This window comes from Astyanax mexicanus, chromosome 21 (genome assembly GCF_023375975.1).
Source record: "Astyanax mexicanus isolate ESR-SI-001 chromosome 21, AstMex3_surface, whole genome shotgun sequence".
Lineage (NCBI taxonomy): Eukaryota > Metazoa > Chordata > Actinopteri > Characiformes > Acestrorhamphidae > Astyanax > Astyanax mexicanus.
Genome location: NC_064428.1, coordinates 11,770,530 through 11,778,894, shown reverse-complemented (window position 1 = coordinate 11,778,894; position 8,365 = coordinate 11,770,530).

Here is an 8,365-nt window from a genome sequence, read left to right as displayed (position 1 = left end):
ACCAAATATTGTTTTTTGAACTCTGCATCTTTTTGTTATTTTAGACATTTCTCATTTTCTTCAAATAAATGCTCTTAATGCCAATATTTTTATTTGGAATTTGGGAGAAATGTCTGTAGTTTATAGAATAAAACATCAATGTTCATTTTACTCAAACATAAACCTTTAAATAGCGAAACCAGAGAAACTGATTCAGAAGCTGAAGTGATCTTTTTTTTTTTCAGAGCTCTATATTCAGGGGCACTAATACTATTTAAATGATGCTGGCGGAAGGAGTGAAAATAGATGGTTGGTTGGGGTGTAAGTTAGCAATGAGCATTGCAATGGACCTTTTGCAGGGTGTAAGATAGGCCAGTAGTCTTAGAAAGAGGAAAAGGTATGATTAGTCAAGATTAATCAATATTAATTATTTTGAGATTAATTTGATTTATTAAATCTCTCAACTCTGCTTGTTTTGATGCCGCTCCTAACCATAGTATGCTACATAATAATAATTTTGTCAATTGTATGTTGGAAAAATGAGCCCATTAAACTAAATCAGAAGTTAGAACTTTTGTAGTTTAGACTCACAAATTTTGCTAGGAAAAAAATATACCAAACAAAAGTATTAACTTTTTTTGTATTAAATTGAACTGACGTCAAATTACAAAATTTATATTAATCTTTTATGTATTTCTCACTGCCTGAGGAACACTGCTCCTGACCAGAGCTTTTTAGAGCATCAAAATCCATCTGAATAAAAGCTAATGGGCTTAATGTGCTGATGTGCTTATTGTATCACTCTCTCTTTTTATCTCTCTTTATTTCTCTCCCTCTCTCTCTCTCTCTCTCTCTATATATATATATATATATATATATATATATATATATATATATATATATATATATTTATCTATCCCTCTCTTTCTCTTGTTCTGGCTCGTTCTCTTAGACCCTTTTTATTCATATGAGTGCCAATGAATATCTTTGATGCTTCCAGAATACCCTCTCTCTCTCTCTCTCTCTCTTTCTCTCTCTCTTTCTAGTTTTTCTCTCTCCCACTCTCTCTCTCTTTTTTCCTCTCTCCCCCTCTCTCTATCTTTATCCCTTTCTTTCCTGCCCTGCCTTTCTCTTTTTCTCTCTTTTGCTTTCTTTTTTCTCTCTCTTCATCTCCCTCTCACTCTTTTTTCTCTTTCTCCCTATCTCTCTGTTTATATTACTTTCTTGCTATGCGTTTCTCTCTATATCGGTCTCTCACTTTTTTTTTATCTTTCTTGTTGTCTCTCTCTTTATCTTACTTTCCTGCTCTGCCTTTCTCTGTATTTCTCTCTTTGTCTCTTTCCCTCTCTCTCCCTCCCTCTTTATCTTTCTTTCCTGCTCTGCCTCTCTCACTTTCTCTCTTTTACTCACTTTTTTCCTTTCCCTTTCACTCTCTCTCGCTCTCTATTTCTCTCATTCTGTCTTTCTGTCTCTGTTTTATGTCTTTCTTGCTCTGCCTCTCTTTCTATTGCTCCATTTCTCTCTCTCTTTTTTCTCTCTCCCTCTCTTGCTCTTTATCACTTTCTTTCTTGCTCTGCCTTGTTCTCTCTTTCCTTTTTCTTGCCCATACAAGTGCCATTGAATATCTTTGATGCTTGAGAATGCTTTCTCTTTCTCTCTCTTTCTCTCTCACTTTTTATTTCTTACTCTCTCTCTCTTTATCTCTCTTTCTTGCTCTGCCTCTCTCTATTTCCCTCTTTCTGTCTCCCTCTCTCTTTCCTGTTTTGTACACATACGAGTGCCATTGAATATCGTTCAGATGCTTTCAGAACTCTTGCACTTTCTCTTTCTGTCCCCCTCTCTCTTTCCCTGTATCACTTTCTTACCTGCTCTGTCTTTCTCTCTCTCTCTCTCTCTCTCTCTGTATTTATTTCTTTCTTCCTCTCTTTCTTTTCTCTCTCTCTCTCATTCTCTCTCTCTGTTTAGAGTGCCATTGAACACCTCTGATGCTTCCAGAATTCTCTCTTTCTCTCTCTCACTGTATTTCTCTCTTTCTTTGTCTCTCTCACTCTCTGTTTTCTCTCTCTTTCTTGCTCTGCCTCTCTATTTCTCTCTTTCTCTTTTTCACTCTCTCTTTTTCTCTCACTCTCGCTCTCTATCTCTCTCTTTCGCTCCCTCTTTTTCTTTCTCTCTTGCTCTCTCTCTTCCAATCTCTCTTTTCATCTCTCTCTTACTCTCTATTTCTGCCTTTGTCTGTTTTGCTCTCTCCTTGTCTCACTCTTCCTGTTGTTCTCTCTCTCTCTCTCTCTCTCTCTCCCTCTCTCTTTTTATCTCTCTCTTTCTTGCTCTGCCTCATTCTCTCAGCCCCTGTTTTACGCATCCGAGTGCCATTGAATATCTTTGATGCTTCCAGAATACTCTTGCTCTCTTTCTCTCTCTCTCTCTCTCTCTCTCTCTCTCTCTCTCTGGGGGATTGTGGGTAGAGGGTGCTGTGGGAGCGGGACTGGGGGAAAGTTTGGGTCGTTTCTTTTCCGTTTCTTTTCCTTTTTTTTTCTTTTTTTCCGTTCCATCCATGGGTATTTTTTAGTGTATAGTGAAAGTGTAAGTAGTTTTTGTTTTTTTTTTAGCGTTTTTTCTTCTTTCTTACGGATATTGTTTCTTTTCTGAGTAGACCGACTAGGCCTGGTGGCGGGGCGCGGGGATGGCGTCTGCCCCGTTTGGGGACGCCCAGCACCTGACGCTCCGCCACGGCGTGAGGTGTGAGGTGGGGCCCGAGGTGTCTGTGGAGAGCGTGCTGCTCGCTGTAGGTGAGCAGGTGAGCTGTGAGAATATAGCGTCTGCATCGCGGATGTACCGGGCGGTGGTGGTGTTTGTGAAGGACAGAGCGCTGGTTCACGGGCTGGTTGAACGGGGAATCACGGTAAGTGATCAGTTTTATACTGTTACTCCGCTCTTCACTGCGCATCACAGAGTTATTATCTCTAACGTGCCGCCGGTCATCCCCGACGAGCTGATCCAGCGGGAACTCGCGCGCTTTGGAAAAATTGTAAGTAGTATTTCACCTATCCCGTTAAACTGCAAAAGTCCGGGGTTAAAACATGTGATGTCATTCAGACGCAGAGTTTTGATGGTGTTAAACGAGCCTACTCTGGATGTTTCGTTCAGAGTTATTCATGAGGGGAAGTCTTTCATGCTTTTTGCGAGCACTGGAAACATGGGATGTTTCGAGTGTGGAGACATTGGTCACAAGAGACTGGCGTGTCCACACAGCGCTGGGGCAGCGGGGCCGAGAGGGGGGAGCAGGGGGGGGAGTCAGGGTGCAGCGGGGACGGTCCCAGACCGGAGCGCTGCTGGTAGGGAGGCGGGGTCCTGTAGTAGCGAGGAGGCGGGGCCTAGTGGCGGCGGAGAGGCGGGGCCTAGTGGCAGCGGTTTAGGTAGTGCACAGACAGGTGCACCTGACGGAGCAATGAACAGGGATGTGTCTGGTATCAGTGAGGTGGTAGGTGGAGGAGTTGGGCAGGAGGAAGGGGAAGCTGGTACAGTCGATACAGGCAAGGGTGAGATTGTGGGAAAGAGAGCTAGGCAAGAGGAGGTGGAGGAGGGGGAGAGCGATGTAGAGGTTGGTACAGGTGAGGGGGAGACTGTAGGTAAGAAAGCTAGACTGGAGGAGGGTGATGGTGGTGTACTGGGTGTAGATGAAGTTGAGAATGTTATAGATGGAGAAGGTGAGGTTGCTGGTGCTGGATTGGTTGAGGCGGGGTTTGGTGGTGAGGTGAGTTTAGGTAATCCAGGTGGGGACAGTGGTGCACTGTGTGATGTGGCTGAATTGCTGTCTATGAGTGATGGGGCGGAGATGGTGGAGCAAGGTGATTCTCAGGTCATGGCTAGCTCTGGGGGGACTGAGGGTAGTTTGGTGTCAGGTGAGGAGCTGGCAGATATGTCAGGTGACCTCAGTGTTGATATGTTTTCAGATGTTTCTGATGTTGCTTTTCAAGCTGATGATGATCTGTACTCGGTGCAAGACATTAATACATTTTTGGATGTGACTTTTGGAAAGCATGTGGAGGTCCGTGATTATTTCCCGGATTTAGACAAATTCTTGGCATCTGTAGCACACATCCAAGTGGCGGTGAGCTATGATGTACTGAGTAAGAAAAAGAGATATAGGTTGAAAAAATTTGTGACAAGTATACGAAAGGGTAAGGCTTCTGTGAAAAGTTAGTGTGGATGGATCGGTCACAAAGGGTGTTTCTTTCTTTTTTTTGTGTATCTTTTCTCTTGTTTTTTCTGCTCTCTCTCTCTCTGTTTTTCCGCATGAATAGGCTTAGGGTGGGATCTTTAAACATTAATGGGGGCAGAGATGCAAATAAGAGAGCTCTTGTTGCTGAAATAATTGGGCATAAGTGTTTGGATGTAGTGTTTTTACAGGAAACACATAGTGATAAGGATGATGAGACAGAGTGGAGAATGTGGTGGCAGGGTAGCTTGTATAATAGTTTTGGTTCAAATCTTAGTGCTGGCCTTGCCATATGTTTTGTAAAAAGTCTACACTTGTCTAATGTTCATTGTATTGAGGTAGAACCTGGGAGGATTTTAATGGTAAAGGCGGATATAGAAGATTTTACTTTTCTTTTTGTAAATGTGTATGCGTCTACTAATGGAAGTGACAGAGTAAAACTGTTTCACAGGTTAAAGAGAGCTCTTCAACAGCATAGTACTAACTCAATTGTAGTTTTGGGGGGTGATTGGAATTGCACTGTTGATTTCACCTTGGACAGAACTGGAGAGGAGCCTTATCCACAGTCTGCCTTAGTGTTGAAGGGGTTAATCAGGGAGTGTGGGCTGGTGGATGTGTGGAGAAACAGGAATGAGGGAGTAAAGCAGTACACCTGGGTAAAGATTACTGAGGAGCGGATAAGTGCAGCTAGGCTGGATAGGTTCTACTGCTTAGATATGAATAATAATATGGTTTTTAATGTTCACATTACCCCTTCTGGCTTCTCTGATCACCATCTGATCATGATGGATTTAATGTTATCCAGGACTAGGAAATACAGTTGTTACTGGCGTTTTAATTTGAAGTTACTCCAGGATGAGTTTTTTCTTAAAAACTTTGTGGTTTTCTGGGAAGGGTGGAGGTCGTATAAAGGGGATTTTAATAGTTTAGTTTCATGGTGGGAGGTGGGCAAAACACAAATTAAGATTTTCTCTCAGCAGTATTCTGCGCATTCAGCAGCCATTTATAATAGCACAGTTCAGGGGCTTGAGAGGGAGATTGAGGTACTGGAGGCTGATATCACTGGATGTGGTGATATGAGTAGAAGGAATGTTTGGGTGAGAAAGAAGAAAACTTTGAGCTCATTGCTCCAAGAGAAAGCCAAGGGGGCGCTGATTAGAGCTCGAATGTCCAGCATTAAGGACATGGATGCTCCTACTAGCTTCTTTTTCAATCTGGAGCGTAATGTTAGGCATCAGAACCAGATGCTGTATCTTCGTGATTCTGACGGGTCTCTCATCACTGCACCTGCTGCCATGAGAAGAATGGCTGCAAATTTCTACACGGATCTTTACAGCACTGACCCATGTGACCTACCCTGCAGGAAGGACTTCTTGCAGGATTTACCAAAGCTGGAGGCTGCTCGTTCTGAAAAGTTGGACTCTGAAATTGAACTGCAGGAGCTTACAGCAGCTGTCCAACAGCTCTCGAATGGGCGAGCACCAGGCATAGACGGCCTTCCAGCTGAGTTTTATAAAACCTTCTGGTCTTTAATTGGGACTGACTTGTATGCTGTTTTTAAGTCATCTTTGGACACTGGGATTTTACCAGTCAGCTGTACTAGGGCAGTACTGTCTCTGCTGCCTAAAAAAGGTGATTTGGGACTCTTGAAGAACTGGAGACCTGTAGCACTGCTTTGTACAGACTATAAAATCTTGTCTAAATCACTGGCTAACAGACTGAAGGAACACATAGGTTCAATAGTCCATCATGACCAGACATATTGTGTGCCTGGTCGCACAATTATGGATAATTTGTTTCTTGTTCGGGATGTTCTTGATCTGTGTACTACTACCTCTTGTGATCTTGGTTTATTGTCCATAGATCAAGAAAAAGCCTTTGATAGGGTAGACCACTCCTACCTGTTTGACACACTTGAGGCATTTGGTGTGGGGGATGTTTTTATGGCCTGGATGAAACTCTTGTACACTGATGCCACAGTGCTGCTTAAGGTTGGAGGAGGACTCAGTCGTCCTATTACAATGTCACGAGGGATTCGTCAAGGCTGCCCAATTTCTGGTCTTTTGTATAGCTTGGCTGCTGAGCCTTTGTTGTGTAGACTCAGAGCTAAGCTTAAAGGACTGTCGGTGCAGGGGCTGCAACAGAACGTTGTGCTCTCGGCCTATGCGGATGATATTTCTGTTGTTATTAGAGGGGAAGAGGATGTGCAAGATCTCACACAAAGCTTATCTCTATATGGAAGAGCTTCCTCAGCCAGGGTTAACTGGGCTAAGTGTGAGAGTTTCATTACAGGGCAGTGGCAGGACAGAGGTTTCCCAGTGTTGCCAGCAGGTTTGCAGTGGGGGACCACCGGGCTAAAGTATTTAGGAGTATACTTGGGTCCTCTAGAATTTCAAAACAAAAACTGGGAGGGGCTAGTGGAAAAAGTGTGTGCCAGGTTGTCTAAATGGACCTGGGTCCTGCCGCGGCTGTCCTATAGGGGGAGGGTTTTGGTGGCCAACAACCTGATTGCTTTCATGTTGTGGCACCGGTTTATTGTGTTGGAACCACCTGCCTCCCTAGTCCAGGAGATCCAGAGGAGACTTGTGGACTTTTTTTGGTCTGGACAACACTGGACACGTGCCCCGGTTCTCTATCTGCCATTACATGAAGGGGGTCAGGGTTTGATTGACTTGAACTGTCGCATACGGACGTTTCGGCTACAGAGTGTGCAGAGATTACTGTACCAGGAAGGAATGGCGTGGGCTGCTACAGCCTGTGTACTTCTACAGCGTGTGGAGAACTTGGGCTATGGCAAGCATCTTTTTGTCTTGCAACTCAAGGACATGGACTTTTCTGCGACCACTCCTTTCTACCAGTCTGTCCTGAAGGCGTGGTCTTCTGTGCTGGTGATTGAAAGAGCAACGGAACCCTGTACCTGTGTGGAAGATGAGCCATTGTTTTATAACCCCCTGATCCAAACCCGGAGTCTTGTATCAAGGAGTATTCGGCGCTGTTTGGTACGAGCAAACATAACCACTCTTGGGGGCCTAAGGGTCACGGGAACTTGGAAGACTGTGAGTGTTCTGAAGGCTGAGATGAGATTTCAGTCTGATCGTCTGGTGCAGAGGTTTCTCGAGGAAGTGATGTCAGCGATGCCTGCTCAGTTTAGAGAGGCCCTGGAGCGTGGCGATGGGGTGGATCTCCTGCCTTTCCCCTCTCTGTCTGTAGGGATGGCTGCGGGGGACACCCTGGATGAGAGGGGATGGCTACTGTCGTATGCGGTTCCTGAGATGACGACTCTGGCAGATGCCTCTAGGAAAGCCTTATATGGAGCAAGCGTAAAGATGGCCTTTGGAAATGCTCTCTTTGGTCTACCGGAGTCCAAGTGGTCTGGGTTGTTGGCACCAGGCTCTTCTCCACGAGGGTGCTGGAGGTCCCTGTACAAGCCTCCCATAGAGAAGCGAACGGCAGACCTTCAGTGGAGGATTGTGCATGGGGCCGTGGCCACGAACAGATATGTGGCACATATTGATCCGAGTGTAGGTAGGGGGTGCCCGTTTTGTGGCAAAGACGAAACGCTGGGTCACCTCTTCCTGCAGTGTGAAAGGTTGGCAGGTCTGTTTGCACTAGTAGAAGAATGGTGTAGGGGGCTCGGGGTGGGTTGGACTGAAAGCCTCTATATTTTTGGTCCTAAATATGTGGCTGCTCGGAGAGGCACGCTCTGTCTCGTGAATTTTTTGGTGGGTCAGGCCAAGCTTGCTGTCTGGCTCACGAGAAAAAACAAAATTGGTGGTAGAGGGGCATTAGATCCTGTCCTGTTGGTTAAAGCGCTGGTACGGACCAGGATCCGTGTCGAGTTTGTTTTTTTTAAATTGACTCACAGACTGATGGAGTTTTCTGAGGTTTGGGGAAAGGGGGAGGTGTTGTGTTTTATTTCTGAGGATGAGTTTCTAATGTTAAACGTATAGCTTTTTCTCATGTTCTGTGTTTTTTTCTTTTTTGTGGTTTGAAAAAGAGCTATTTAATGTTTAATTTGTTTTAATAAATGCATTTTTAAAGGTCTCTCTCCCTCCCTCTTTATCTTTCTTTCCTGCTCTGCCTCTCTCACTTTCTCTCTTTTACTCACTTTTTTCCTTTCCCTTTCACTCTCTCTCGCTCTCTATTTCTCTCATTCTGTCTTTCTGTCTC